Source organism: Nelumbo lutea, chromosome 7 (assembly GCF_056320005.1).
Source record: "Nelumbo lutea isolate HS-2025 chromosome 7, American lotus-T2T, whole genome shotgun sequence".
Classification (NCBI taxonomy): Eukaryota; Viridiplantae; Streptophyta; class Magnoliopsida; order Proteales; family Nelumbonaceae; genus Nelumbo; species Nelumbo lutea.
Window position 1 is genome coordinate 12,371,215 of NC_142690.1, and position 16,066 is coordinate 12,387,280.

The following is a 16,066-nucleotide window of genomic DNA, read 5'->3' on the forward strand; positions in this document are numbered from 1 at the left end:
TGCTTATACCATATTTTTGTTTCCTTCAGTTTAATCCTTCAACTGAAAGAGAGTATTCAATTTGTCTATATTTCGCCTACAGTTTTTCTGATTTTGTTAAGGTCTTATTAGTTATTAATGGCAGTAATTTAGGCATAATCTAGTTTTGCAAATGGATCCGGACAAGGTCGACCAGACCCAGTTTAAATAGATTCCTCTTTCAATATGCTTTTCTATTTTGGTGAAAATTGGAACGATCATGCCCCACTATTGGACGGCTGCGATCTCAAAGTATATAGGTTCAGAAGAATCTCATTGGCATTAGCACCACCATGTATTTTCATGAATGATAAGGGAAATATTCCCAATGCGCAATTCGCAGCTATAATGTCTCGTGGGTAGAGATGTGAGACAGCTCGCGGGCAACAGATCCGAGTCCAATCAGCATGGAGAATTATTTAAAGCAGCAAAAGGAAACGGTGGGACGATGGGCGTTTTCCAAAGCTGATGATGGTCGTTAAATTCAACAAACGTTGCGACTCGTGTGCGTTATTCAGGCTTTTCACTACGCGACACTTCGGTTTCACGATAGTGCTGTGGTGGTCCACACAGCTTAATGAATCTGCTCGGTGCTTGGCTAATATTAACACCGCACGATTGGTGTGAGCCCTGTGATACAGCGAATGTGTAGTGGTTGGTAGGCAGTTGTATTTACAGCATGGAAAAGCATGATTCTGTGGGCTTATCTCTTCCGGCCGGCATTAGGATGGATTCGAGAGAGGGGGGGGGGGTATATTTTTAGGGATGTCAATGGGTCGAATTAAATTGGTAAATATGGCTTGATAGGGTTGGGTTATGGTTAATATATTTGGTTATAAGGTCAGGTTAAGGTTTTGATTATTCAATCTGAATTGGGTTTAGGTTTTGGCTGATCTTTCCCGTCGGTTCATGATACTTTGCATATATATAAAGTATTTGTGTAATTTTTTAACTTCTAATTCTATAACTTTAAAGTTTAAGATTTATTTATATATTAGTTTTGATTCTTTTTTCTTTTTTTTTAATAGGAAAAGTGATATCTTAGATTTTATAAAACAATTTCTTAATTTAAATTAATGGATTTTAGATCTTAAAAACGTGTTAAAAAAATACAATTGAAATGCTACAGGTCAGGTCGGGTCGGTATCAGGTTAGACCCTATAGGATCAGTCGGGTTCAAAAATTATGTATTTTAAGGCGGGTCAAGTCAAGTTCGGGTTGAGACACTGTAGGATCGGGTTCAGGTTGAGGTAAACCCATGCCAAACCTGACCCATTGACATCCCTAGCCATTTTGGTGTTCGGCCTTTGGTGTAGTGGACCCCATATTCATATTTTGGTTGGGCCAGATTGATCCCCTATCAAAAGCCCCGCCAACCAATCCATCCACCCAATTTGGTTGGACCAGATTGGAGTGGGGGAGGGGCTATATGAGGAAGATGACCATTTTGGTGGAGATCGGATCTCCAATCCATGAAGTACTACAGCTGTACGTTGAGAACATCTTGTCTATATACATGTTACCATTCTTTAGATGTTCCCAATCTACACCTGTAGTGTCATATGGGTAGGTGTGGGTAAGACTCTTGTGAGTAGGAGATCCGGATTGATTTTGGAGTTGGATCCATCATTGCAGTGGACCCATATTTATATTTTGACTGGACCAGATTTATTCCAAATCAAGAGCCCCACCAATCTATCCACCCACTTTGATTGGGACAGATTGGAGGGGGAGGCAGGGAGGGGCTATTTGAGGAAGATGGCCATTTTGAAGTTGGACCCCATATTCATATTTTGGCTAGGCCAGATGGATCCCAAGTCAAGAGCCCCACTAAAGTACAATATTTGGGTTGGAGTAGAAAAGAAGTACAAAACATCTAGTGGCTAAGGCATCAAATGGCGTGAGCTGCTCTGATTCGACCTATATAGATCCATGTATAGTGTGTGTGTGCACATGTGTGAAGATATAATGGTTTTTGATATTTGGGGAAAATAATGTTGATATCTTAGACTCCCATTGGCAAGAACCCTAAATCTAAACAAGAGAACAAATTATTGCTTGTAAACCAAATTAATGAAAAGGAAAATTAATTAGATCATTGTTTTATTTCTTATATTAGTCACAAATCAAAACTTATCTTGCCCAAATTTATCTTGAAAATGCCATTTTCATGTGTTGCTTTCTCTATTAATGTAAGGTTGTAACTTGAAACTTAGAAGCATATTTAAAATCTGATTTTCATATTTAAAAAAATAAAATAAACTGAAGAATCTATAATTCAGTGGCATGTACTGTTGTCTATTTGTTTCATAGTTTTAGTTGTATGATAATCCATTACGATAAGCGTCTATTATTCCATATTATTTACAAAGGTTTTGTTGACATCATTATTTTCCAAGTTTTAATGAATACTTTTAAAGACTTTTAGTTGATTCTCTCTCTCTCTTTCAAGTCTCCACAAAAGATACAATTTCCAATTAGAGGAAACTGACAATTCATCAAAAATATTTTTTCTATATATCAATATACCTTGGTTTGAGATATAAACATGAATGAGAATTAAGAAGAAGTTACAAGAAATTATGCATTTCAAAAAATCAAATAAAAAAAAAAGAATATTTACAACTTCGACATTTTAACCAAGCAGCCAACTCCCTGACCAGAATAGAATAAAAAACCGATTATCTGAGCGACTGGGCCCCACATTTAGCCGGGTTTTCAGGGGTCTGAAGCTGGTCCAACCCAAATTGCACTACAAAGAATATGATAGCCATGATCCATGAAGCCCATTTCCAGCGGACAACGGAATAAAAGTAAAATTCATATAAATCGACTCCACTGGGGATCGAACCCAGAATCTCTGGTTCCGTAGACCAGCGCCTTATCCATTGGGCCATGGAGTCTTTTTGATGCTAAGAATAATTATAAGTATTCACCTTAAGATCAATTTATTTTTTTATTTGTTTAGCCCATCAGAAAGCCAACCCAAATTGCTCTTCAATGATCTAATATCCAATCCAAAACCTCCAAATGGCATGAACTGCTCTTGTCAAATGGAGAAAAGGAAGTTCTTCTAAAATCATTAATAGCTGCCATTTCAAATTACACCATGTCTTGTTTTCTGATTCCCAAGTCTTTCTGTGATGGCATGGCAAAAGCTCAAAGAAAGTTTTGGTGGGGCTCCCAAGAAAAAAAGAAAATCAATTGGGTCACTTGGAAAACAATTAGCATAAACAAAAATGATGGTGAGCTAGGATTTTAAGATCCCCTTTGTTTCAACAAGGCTTTCCTAACCAAGCAGGCATGAAGACTTTGTAATGGGGCCTAATCCAGGATCTGGAGTGATCCTTGGCTAAAGGACTTGCCAGAATTCTGATTAATGGGGCCTAATCTAGGAAGCAATGGCCCCTTTGGGTCAAAGATCTAAAAGATCATGAAAGAAGATGCTGGAACTCTTCCATTTTAAAGTCCAACTTCACAAAAAAAAATAGTATGTCAAATTAAAAAAATCCCCCTAGCATCAGGTAACTAGGACAATAGGCTAATTTCGAAAGAAAGTAGGGAAAGATTTGAATGCCCCCCCCCCCCCCCCTCCCCGCCTACAAGTCAACAATCAAACAATGGCCACACTCAAAATAGAGAATTTTGGAAGGAGTTGTGAAAAAAGAAAAAAAAAAACAAACCCTAAAATTAAACACTTCATTTGGAGATGTTTATGGAATTCAATTGCTATCAGAGTGAATTTAGCCAACAGGAAAATATCCCAATCCAGATCCTGTCCTATCTGTGCAAAAGAGCCATAATCAATTATGCACGCTCGTTTTAAATGTGACCATGCCAAGTTCCTTTGGTTTGGATCTAGTCTTGGCTACATATCAAAGAATGCTCCAAATGACTTCTTCTTTTGGTTCTCGGAATGGACCAAACAATGTAATCAGTGGAAGGATAGAAAAGAAGAGCTGCTAAGCTATTCGACTCTTTTGTTGTGGACTATCTGGAAATGTAGGAATAGATTTGTCTTTGATAATGAAATGCCTAACCCCCACAAGAATCTTCTTTGCTTAAACAGGGCCTGGAAGGAGACGAATAAGATTTTGCTAAAAAAATGGCTAAGTACTTTGCAAGTGCTAGAAGCTGTGGAGCCTACTTTTTGAAGATAAATGTGGATGGAGATTTCTTGCGTGAATGGAAGGCAGGTTTTGATGTGGCAGCTAGAAATCATTTGGGTCTTTTGGAAGTCATCTCTTTTGGCCAGTCAGGTGCAACCTCTCCCCTCTAGGCAAAAGCATATGCCTGCCTTCAAGGAGTAAATCTAGGGAAATTTGTTAACAAGGGTTCTTTTGTGATAGAAAGTGATAGCAAATCCCTGATATCGAAGAAGCCAAATGATGTTCCTAAAGCTTTCTTTTTTTGTAAAGATATTATGGAAGAATGTAAGACTAGAACTGTTCTTTTTCTTATGCTAGATGGGAGACCAATTTGCTAGCCCACAACCTTGCAAAATAGGGGCTGTCAAATTTTAGTTTTTATACAAATGCAATACCCTTGTGGCTAGCAACTTGGATGACCCCTCTGCCCTCTTTGTAATTATCTTTCTTTCTAAGTATTATATTCCTGTTTTTCTACCAAAAAAACTACCATTACCACAAAGCTATAACCAACTTATTCATAAAAAAGGAGTTAGTTTTTAGTTTTAATTACATAAAGATAAGACTAGTGGGTTGGACGGGTTGGACTAGAAGGCGGGTTTATGTTGAACCCAGTGCATTTAATTTTATATAATTAAGTCATTAATGGATTGGTGGGTTAGATGGATTGGGTTGAAGCTCAAACCCAAACCAAACCAAACCCAACCCAACCTGCCCAATTGCCACCACTAAGTACAGATACAAATATGTAAAATGCAAAACCTTATATTTTGTATTATTTTGTATCCATTTGTAATGTACATATTTGTATTCATAATCTTTCCAAGCTGAGCCTATATTTCTACATATTTGGGTTTTTCTTTTCAAATATAGATGCACGGTTCTTTTTTATTTGAAAACTAAAGGCACTCTTAGAAACAACCACTACTAAGAGGGTGTTTTAGGCTGGGTTTAGATAGGCTTTTATAAAGTACTTCCATATATCGTATTTGTATTGTATACTTTGTGCTTCTATTTTCATACTTTTTAAAAGTATGAAAACCCCCAAAACCATGAAATCGGCTTTTTATACTTCGTGCTTTTGGCAAAATAATACTTCCGTTTTTGTGAGAACGGATGGTCACATGTAAACACCCTCCGATGTACTTTTACCAAATAGGAAATAGTTACAGAAATCATACTTTACAAAAAAATTTTACCTAAATGATTTTCAAAATAAAAATACCAAAGTAAAAGCATTTTTTGTACTTTATACTTTAGTACTATTAAAAATACAAAAGTATAAATCTATCCAAATAATGCATTAGTGATATAGCGGTTGTTTTTGTTTTGAAAACGAAAGAAAACATACATATTGTTGAGGTATGAGCACTCCAAATTCTTTATCTATCATTTACCTTATTGGCAACAGTTGCTTTTTCAGTTCCCTCACTTGCCGTTTCCATCACAATTCGCTTTCGTTCTTATCTCAACCCATTGCTGCCCATGTCTCCCTATATTTTTGGATGGAAAATGGAAAATCACACTTTTTCTATAACATTAATAGGAGCTCGGATCTCCTGCCCACAAAAGTCCTATACACGTATACCCATATAACACTACGCTGTACATTGGAACATCTCCATCTTCAGTATTTACATGTTACCGTAGTGTTCTGTGGGTAGATGTGTAGAGCAGTAGAGGATTATTGTGGGCAGGAGATTCGGAGTCCATTAATAGATATGAAAACGAATGCATGCGAAGGGGGAAAATAAATTGGCCCTAGCTTACAAGCATTCTTCTACCCCTTGGAGTCCCTTTCCCAATGGAGGCAAGTCTCAGTTTGCACGCACAACAATGTCAAGTCCTCACATCAGCCCCCCACAAGGGGGTGCCCCACAACATCCCACAGCACATCTTGGGAATATCTCCTGATCATGCCTCATCATTTTTTGTACTATTATTGGGAGATATTCTTAATACACAGCTGGGATGTGCTGTGGGACATTATGGGGCGCCTGATTTGAATTCCTGCAATAGTGTAGTTGGACCAGGCTTGGATTGGGCTAAAGTTGGGTTTTGGTTCAGGCCAAGTTTGGGCTACCTAAGGGTTAAGCCCAAATTTAACATCCAAGCCCAGTCCATATAAAAGTATAAATTTGGTCAATTCATTTTCAAATTGAATTAATACAAGTTGCATGTATGTTTTGACTAGGATGTAGGATTTTGCATTGTCCTACACTAAATAATATTAAGGCCCCCTTTGGTTCATGGGAATAGGGGTCTGGAATTGGAATTAGGATGGGTTATTCTGTTTCTAATTGTTTGGTTGGATGGAATCGAAATCCCATTCCTGCTGCAATGGCACCCCTGTTCCATCTTTGGGAATGAAATTCCATTCTTGCTAATTTCAATTCCCATTCCCATTCCTGTTTGAATCAAATAGACTATAAGAATGGACTATTCCAATTCCGATTCTGAAGGATTTCGATTCCGATTCCAACTATAAACCAAACAGATCCTAAGATTTTTAGAGAATCAAATTTGGCCATGTAAATCATCTTTGTGCCACATGTCTTAGCATGATATGAGATGCTAAAACTTCCAACGGCAAGCTTTGATGTAAATGTTATATCGTCATATGCATGTTGACTTGGACTTTCAACTTCTTGCATTAATTATGGTGCAATAGGAAGCTATTTGCAAAATAAGTTATTTTATTTTATTTTTTCACATTTGAGGCCACAAATTTGTCTATCAAATGGGTTGAATTTATATCTCAAATAATAAATGAATCCATTTCTAAGGAATTTTTTTCTTCACAAATTTTCTTAGAACTCCACCCCCCCCCCCCCCCACCCCTCTCTTTTGCCATCCATTTTATATGAGTTCAAAGTTCAAAACATAAATTACATAATATATATAATGACAGTATGACAAATTAAAGCTCATGTAGAAATCGCACAAAAAAATTAAGAATAATATTAAGAACTTGATCAAACAAATGCGATACCCTAAAAGCTCAACAAAATACATTTGTGTTATACATTTACATTTAAAAATTCAAAGACAAATTTTGGATTATTTAACATATTTTGACCCCACTTTCTAAAAATCCATATTATTGATGTTATGCCAAATATTTTCCTTGCATTCAACAACAATCCTGTTTCCCCCCCCCCCCCTTTTTTTTTAATTTTGGTATATGTCAAACTTCTTTCTTGTCCAGAACTCTAGAAATTTTATTTCAAATACTCTCTTACATGGATGCAATAATTTCTAATTATCTTAATAATGCTACTTCTCAAATTGAGGTGATTCAACCAATTAAGCAAGTTGGACTATAGCAATGAAAATTAGTTTTTTGGTTAGCTTTGAAGGTATGTGCATGAGGGAGGAAGAAGTAGCAACAAGTGAACCCATGCAGGATTTTTTAATGGAATAATCAACTTAATGTCATGTGGGGGGATGTGGAAAGAATTTGTAGGAAGGAGATCCGAGCTATATTTTAAATGGTCTCTTTGGTTGGTTGGTGGACAACCTTCCATTTGTTGCATACACAAACATGGTTATTTTGAAGAAATGGAACTCCAAAATTAAATACCCATAGATATCAGTATTTATTTTGATGAAACAATAATTCTGAGTTTCAAGAGCCTTTTTCATATTAAAATAAACTCAAAACAATAATCTGAGTTCCTTAACAGCCATTTTCAGATGAAGAAATTAAAATTATTTTAATATAGAACTCAATTTCGTTGACCATAATAATTAAAGAGGCCATAGCCAATGAGCTCTAGTACCACCAGAAGGAAAAAAGAATTGATTAACTATTAATTTCATTGGTGAAAGGTGGCATTATACACATATTGGAGGTGGCGGTGGGGTTGGAGTAGGTGGGATTTATAAAAGCTTATATCGCCATCTCAAACGTGTGGTCGGCAGACTTTCTGGTTTTTATCCACATTTTCTTTTATCAATTAGTTTTTTTCACAGCCTCTTTCACAAAAATTAGCCCAATCAGTGTCAAGAGTAGACCAGACCTTCATTTGAAGATGTCAAACTCTTGGCCCATTCACCCTGTGACAGGTTTTCCATTTCAGATGCTATGCTTATAACGAATTGGGATCCGTCCTTCACACCTACCTCACAGTCGCATCCCATCCTAGAGATATCTATAAATAATAAATATAAATATAGAAAATGTTTTTTATGTACGGCCAGAACACACTGTGAGGTCAGTGTCAAGTGTGCTATGTGAAGAGACTCGGTTAAATCCCAGGGTCCACTGTACAGTACAGTAGGTTATTATCCTAATTCTTATGCATTGGATGTTTGTCACTTTGATGATAAGACAGGATGTTAGTGCTTACATGCTGGAAACCTTGTTTAATGGCCAAAGTGGCCTTGATCAATGCTTTGTAAAAACGTTGGGATTCAAATATTATGTTTAGTAATTAGTACAGAAAATGGATCGGATTTTGTCTTATTAGAATTCAAGTTCAATTTGTTTAAGTTTGATTTGGATAACCCTTTGGCCAAAGTTCGATTGAAAAAAATATATATGACTTACTTATTAATTGAATTGATCCAAGTATGTGTATGTAAAAGGTCATTATTTTGGCATTTAGTATAAGGTTCAGGATTTGGGATTTAGATAAATCTATTTTTCATTTAGACTATGTCTGGTTTGAAGGAAAATGTAGAGAAAGGAAAGGAAAGGAAAAGTAGGAAGATTTTTACAAAACTTGTATTGGTTTTCCTGTCTTTCTCTTCCTTTCTCTATCTTTTCCTTCAAACCAAACATAGCTTTAAAGTATGCATTTTTTGGTGAAACAAGAATCCTTAGCCGGCCCCTTATACAAGATGATGATGAATTCAAATGGACTCCTCACGAAGTAAACCCCACACCCCTTCCCTTAATGCATTGGGAATATCTCCCGTACTTATGATGGGGAGATGTTTCTAAATCACAGTGGGGATGGGTTATGGCTTGTAGCTAGCTGGTAAGTTCTATGATAGTTGTAGTAGAGACTTGTGATCAAATCCTATTGACCAATGCTGGGGGGATATGGGTATGGGGACAATAAAAGTGTAAATGGTATTGGACTATCTAAATCTTAATTCGACGAATTTGATTCCATTAAGGGCAATTCGAATTTGATATAAGTGGACCAAATATGGTTCCACCATTGTCCTATTCGATAAAATTAGATTCAATTCAATTTAAATATACGTGTTAATATATACATAAATTTATATTTTATCTATTACTAACATTGATTAAGATGTTTTGTTCTTACTAAATTTTCTAGGCTGAATTTTTATATAAGTAACTAGCGGGGACCCGTGCGATGCACGGGATTTATTAAGCGAAAGCTAAATAATAGAAATGGTCATTTACTAAAATACCCCTTATAGTTTCATGGATTTAATAAAATCTACCATATATTTCAAATTTTACTAAAACACCACTTATAATTTGCAATGGATTTAATCAATCTTCCATTAGATGTCAGTGGAAAATGATACTGTTGACCCTGATGTTCATTTAAATAAATTTAATCAAAAGAAAATAAAAATAAAAATACCATTTTTGTCATTTATAAGACACAGACAACCACTCTATTGGCTATATTTGGTTAATTTTGTTTTCTATACAAAAAAAAAAGTGTTAACAGTATTTTTGGAATAAAAAAACATGGGCCAAATGGAAAAACAAACACTCCTTAATGAAAGGTTGATTAAGTAAATAAGTTGTAAAATATATGGGATGTTTTAATAAAATGAAAACTATAAAGTAGGTTTAAGTATATATATATAAATCTATAAGATGTGTTCTAGTAAATGAACCTAATAGAATCACATGAGAGTATACAATTGTTTTATATTTTCAACTTTTTAAATAATTAATAATTATTCATATTATATATACTACTTTTAATATTTTGTTATAATACAAAATAACAATTGATGTAACCGTTTCTGGTCATGTACCAATTTTTTTTGTTATGTACCAATTTTTTGGCTAAGTACCTCGTCATTTGACCTGCTCCCAGGTGGCCTGTGACTCAGAGGATGATGGAGCTCTCTGGTGGCGAACTGCCTGGTGATAAGCTACCTGGTGACGAGCTCCCTCGTGGAGAGCTACCTGGTGATGAGCTCCCTAGTGGTGAGCTACTTGGTGACGAGCTCCCTGGTGGAGAGCTCCCTGGTGGAGAGCTACTTGGTGATGAGCTCCCTGGTGACGAGTTGCCTAGTGTAGCGCAACCCGACTGCCCTCTGCATGAGGTGATCTTCTCTCCTTTGCAGGCGGCGGGAGCTGAGGGACCAGCGAGAACTAAATCAGAGGACTCGGGGGTATTTTCCCGGTGGGGACTCTCCGATGCCTAAGTTAGCATTCTGATTGTAGGGAGCTTGGAGAGAAATGAGAGAGCTAGAGAGCAAGGATTACCTCCATTTTTTCATTCTCTCCCCCTTGTCTTTGGGGGTCGGAGTCTTTATATAGTGGTGTCCTGTCAAATCAGGCATAACAATCTCTGTCAAGTAAGGCGTAATCGCCTCTGTCGCATTCGTTACTACCACAGCTGAGATGGCGGGTGCAGGCGGCTGCTACAGAGTACGGCCCTGCCAGTCAAGGGACAACTCTCAGGACTGGCAGGCACGGTGCCGCCTAGCGAGAGACGTGGGCACAGGTCTCTGGATCTGTCAGTTACGAATGTCAAGTAGGAGATCTTCCTGCGATACGCCGAGCTGCCCCTAAGTGGCGAGCTACCTGTAAGTGTCGAGCTGCCCCTAAGTGGCGAGCTCTTCGTAAGATGCCTGGCTGCCTGCGGAGTGGCCAGCTGCCTGTGGAGAGCTACCTGTAAGTGTCGAGCTATCCCTCAGTGGCGAGCTCTTCGTAAGATGCCAAGCTACTTGCGGAGTGGCCAGCTGCCTATGCCGAGCTGCCCCTAGCTATACCAAACTCCCCAAGCTATGTCGAGCTGCTTATGGCGAGCTCTGCCGAGCTGGCTATGGCGAGCCATGCCGAGTTGTCTATAAGTGGCAAGCTATGGCAAGCTCTGTCGAGCTGCCCGAGCTACCTAGTTGTCAAGAGGCTGCACTTGGTTTGCATAAGGTGCCAGGTGTCACAATTTCACTGGAGGGCCAAATCCGCCCTCATCAACAATAATTAATTTTAGTTAGGTTTATTAATCAAACTGATGAAACCGATTGACTCAGCCTGAATTGGTCAGTTTCCTAGTATTTTAGGTCGGCTTTGGTTCAAAATTTTCCCAATTCAACCAAATTGGATCAATTTCACTTTGGTCATTTGTAAACCAACTGATGAGGGCAGATTTGGCCCTCCAGTGAAATTGTGACACTTGGCATCTCATGCAAACCAAGTGCAGCCTCTTGACGACTGGGCAGCTCGGCATAGGCAGCTCGGTACAGCTCGGGCAGCTCGGTATAGCTAGGGCAGCTCGGCATAGGCAGCGGGCCACTCTGCAGTCAGCCTGGCATCTTACGAAGAGCTCGCCACTTAGGGGCAGCTTGGCACCACCAAGTAGCTCATCACCAGGCAGTTCGCCACCAGGGAGCTCCATCATCCTCTGAGTCACAGGCCACCTGGGAGCAGGTCAAATGACGAGGTACTTAACCAAAAAATTGGTACATCACAAAAAAAATTGGTACGTGACAAAAAACGGTTATATCAATTGGCGCCGTCTGTGGGAACATGCTACAGAAAACTAAGTTCTCATCCTACAAAAGCTAAGTTCTCATCCTACAAAAGCTAAGTTCTCATCTTACAAAAGCTAAGTCCTCTTCTCCCAGAAAGCTAAGTCCTCACTTTTTAGAAATTAAAGCTCTCGCTCTATAGTTTACATTTTTTATGAACTTAAAGACTATGCAGGGAGCTAACAAACTAAGTAACTTTACTTTCAATTCGGATAAAGCCTCATCAGTCCTCTCCGCAAGGTCCCCCCTACAAAGATGAGCTCTTTCTGACTTCCGCGGGAGTTGGCGGCCAACGGACTACATAGGCGCCCTTACCGGTCGAGCCTTCCAAGGCTCCCGTGTGAGCTGGTGACCTAAAGTTAGTAGTGCTGCCCCCCAACGTCAAGCTCCTAGTAGCTTCTTGTAGGAGTGGGTGACCGAAATTACAAAGCTGGTGCAGCGCAATCATAGCTCTAAGGCACCCACCTGGTCGGTTCGGCACCTTACTGGTAGTTTGGCACCTGGTCATCTTGGCACCTCGCAAGTAGCTCGGCACCTAGTCAGCTCGGCACCTCGTAGGCAACTCAACACCTGGTCAGTTCAGCACCTCACAGGCAAAGCCTACGGGCCACGTTACTACTTAAGACCCAGTCGCCTCTTCGACACAGGCAAAGTCAAAGAAGAGTGGACTACGAGTCGCTCCCAAAGCATATGGGCCACATTACCACTTAAGACCTAGTCGCCTCTTCGACATGGGAAAAGTCAAGAAGAGTGGACTACGAGTTGCTCCCAAAGCCTACGAGCCACACTATTGCTAAATACCCAGTCGCTTCCTCAGCATGAGCAAAATCAACAAAAGTGAACTATAAGTTGCCCCTAGAGCCTAAGGGCTACACTACTGAACTGGCGAAGACCTCCTCACCTTACAGGCAGCTCACCATTGGTAGGCAGCTCCCAAAGCCTAAGGAATTGGATCAACACTTACTAGCTCATCGGCTTTCGGGCCAAAAGAAAAAATCTACTCCCTTCGCTGAGTTACTCTCAGCTCGGGAGTGGGGGGCAAATGATGAGGGCGGATTTGGCCCTCCAGTGAAATTGTGACACCTGGCACCTCATGCAAACCAAGTGTAGCCTCTTGACGACTGGGCAGCTCAGGCAGCTCGACATAGGCAGCTCGGTACAGCTCGGATAGCTCAACATAGGCAGCTGGCCACTCCGCAGTCAGCCTGGCATCTTACGAAGAGCTCGCCACTTAGGGGTAGCTCGGCATAGGCAGCTCGCCACAGGTAGCTGGCCACTCTACAAGTAGCCTGGCATCTTACGAAGAGCTCGCCACTTAGGGGCAGCTTGGCACTTACAGGCAGTTCGACACTTAGGGGCAGTTCGGCATATCACAGGAAGATCTCCTGCTTGACAACTGTACCTGACAGATCCAGAGACCTACGCCCACGTCTCTTGCTAGGCAGAGCCATGCCTGCCAGTCCTGAGAGCTATCCCTTGACTGGAAGAGTCGTACTCTGCAGCAGCCGCCTGCACCCGCCACCTCAGCTTTGACAGTAACGGCTACGGTAGAGAGACAGAGGCGGTTACGCTTGACTTGACAGAGGCTGTTACGCCTGGTTTGACAGGACACCACTATATAAAGACTCCGATCCCCAAAGACAAGGGGGAGAGAATGAAAAAATGGAGGTATCTTGCTCTCTAGCTCTCTCATTTCTCTCCAAGCTCCCTACAATCAAAATGCTAACTTAGGCATCGGAGAGTCCTCGTCGAGAAAATACCCCCGGGTCCTCTGATTCTGTTCTTGCAAGTCCCTCAACTCCCGCCGCCTACAAAGGAGAGAAGATCACCTCATGTAGAGGGAATCGGGTTGTGCTACTCCAGGCAGCTCGTCACCAGGTAGCTCTCTACTAGGGAGCTCGTCACAAGGTATCTCTCCACCAGGGAGCTCGTCACCAAGTAGCTCACCACCAAGGAGCTCATCACCAGGTATCTCTCCACCAGGGAGCTCGTCACCAAGTAGCTCACCACCAGGGAGCTCGTCACCAGGTAGCTCTCCACCAGTGAGCTCGTCACCAAGTAACTCACCACCAGGGAACTCGTCACCAAGTAGCTCACCACCAGGGAGCTCATCACCAGGTAGCTCACCACCAGGGAGCTCGTCACCAGGTAGCTCTCCATGAGGGAGGTCGTCACCAGGTAGCTCACCACCAGAGAGTTCACCACCAAGTAGCTCATCACTAGGCAGTTCGCCACCAGGGAGCTCCATCATCCTCTAAGTCACAGGCCACCTGGGAGCAGGTCAAATGACAAGGTACTTAGCCAAAAAATTGGTACATCACAAAAAAAATTGGTACGTGACCAGAAACGGTTATATCACCAACCAAAATCAAACGACCTAACCATAGATATGTATTAATATTTTGTATTTTAAATATAATTTTTAATATGGAAAAGTTGAAAATTTCCCATATTTCTTAGTCTAAAATGTTTTATATCATAAATCTAATTTTTTAAATTTATTTTTTAATAATTTCACTATAATTTTTAAAATTAAATTAAAATTTTAAGTTTAAATCTTTTGAACCGACTGACCAAACCAAAAAATCAACCCAAATCGATAAAACTTGAGTGGATCAGTTTTCACGAAAGGTCAGCCGATTTTGACTGACCAACTACCCAACCTGACTAAGTGAATTTGGTTGGCCAAATAGCTTGCAACCGAGCCGAACCAACTCATGAACACTCATAAATTTATATAAATTAATAGTCTCATCCCTGATAAATAACAATAGTTTAATCTCCAATATTTATTGAAAATTTATAGCAAAAATACATAATTATTGAAAATATATTGATAATAAAAAAACACAATAATTACAAAAATACAATAATTACTAAAAATATATTAACTTAGTCAATAAATAGTATAATCTCAAATAATAGTTTAATCTCTAATAAATATTAATCAATAAGTTATAACAAAACTATAATAACTATAATAAATACAATGAATACAATAAATTAAATTTAAAAAATTCACTAATAGTAGTTTAATCTCTAATAATTATTGAAAGTTTTCCATTAAATAACAAAACAAAATAAATTTATACATAATCATTGAAAATATATTTATCACAAAAACAATAAATAATTACTGAAATACAATAAATATGAATTTTAGTATATATAATTATATAATAAATACAGATTAAGAGTTTAAAATTATTATTAATAATAATTATTACTTGATATAAGCGGAATTAGTTATTTACAATATTATCTAAAAATATTAAATTATTATTAATTTCAATATTATGTTATAATTATTTTTTAACATTTTAGAAATTTTTAAATTTATTACATAATTTATTTATTTTAACTATTTAAAATCTAGTTATGTTAAATATTCAGTTATTTAAATACTTAAATAATATGTAAAATATTTAAATTTTAAAATATTAGTTATTATTGAATTTAATTATCCATAAAATCATAATTTATGCTATTATTAATTAATTTCATTATTAATTTTTTAATATATTAAATTATTATAATTTCAATATTATGTTATAATTATTTTTCTGCTTTTAAAAAAATAAATTTATTACATAATTCTGTTATTTTAACTATTTCAAATCTAGTTATGATAAATATGTAGTTATTTAAATATTTAAATAATCTATAAAATAGTTAAAATGTTTTTTATTTGAATTTTATTTATTTAAAGCTATTACATATTGTTAAATGTTTGAAAAACATTTAAATCGATGATCTGGAAAAATATAATTTAACTTGTTAGTACATAATTTTGTGATATATTTTGCAAAAATATAAAATTATTTATTAGATAATTTCGTTATTTTAACTATTTAAAATATGGTAATGATAAATATTTAGTTATTTAAATAATCTATAAAATATTTAAATTTTTTTGTTATTTGAATTTTATTTATTTAAAGCTATTACATATTATTAAATATTTAAAAATCATTTAAATTGATAACTTCGAAAAACATATTTTAAATTGTTAGTACATAATTTCATGATATATTTTGTAAAAATATAAAGTTATTTTTTTATGTTTTTAATAAATATTTTAGTTATTATATATATATTTATAATATTTAAATAATTCTTAAAATTTTTAATCCAAACTTTCTTTAGATAGATATGGATAAAAAGTATGAGAGAGGATAAATAGGAATTAGGGATAATTG

At 37.5% G+C, this 16,066-nt stretch overlaps 1 non-coding gene across 1 annotated transcript; it reads right to left on the reverse strand.

The window, feature by feature from the left end:
- Positions 1–2,848: 2,848 nt before the first annotated feature.
- On the reverse strand, positions 2,849–2,921 carry TRNAR-ACG (transfer RNA arginine (anticodon ACG)). Its single transcript has one exon. It is a non-coding gene; the product is annotated as a tRNA-Arg (tRNA).
- Positions 2,922–16,066: the final 13,145 nt, after the last annotated feature.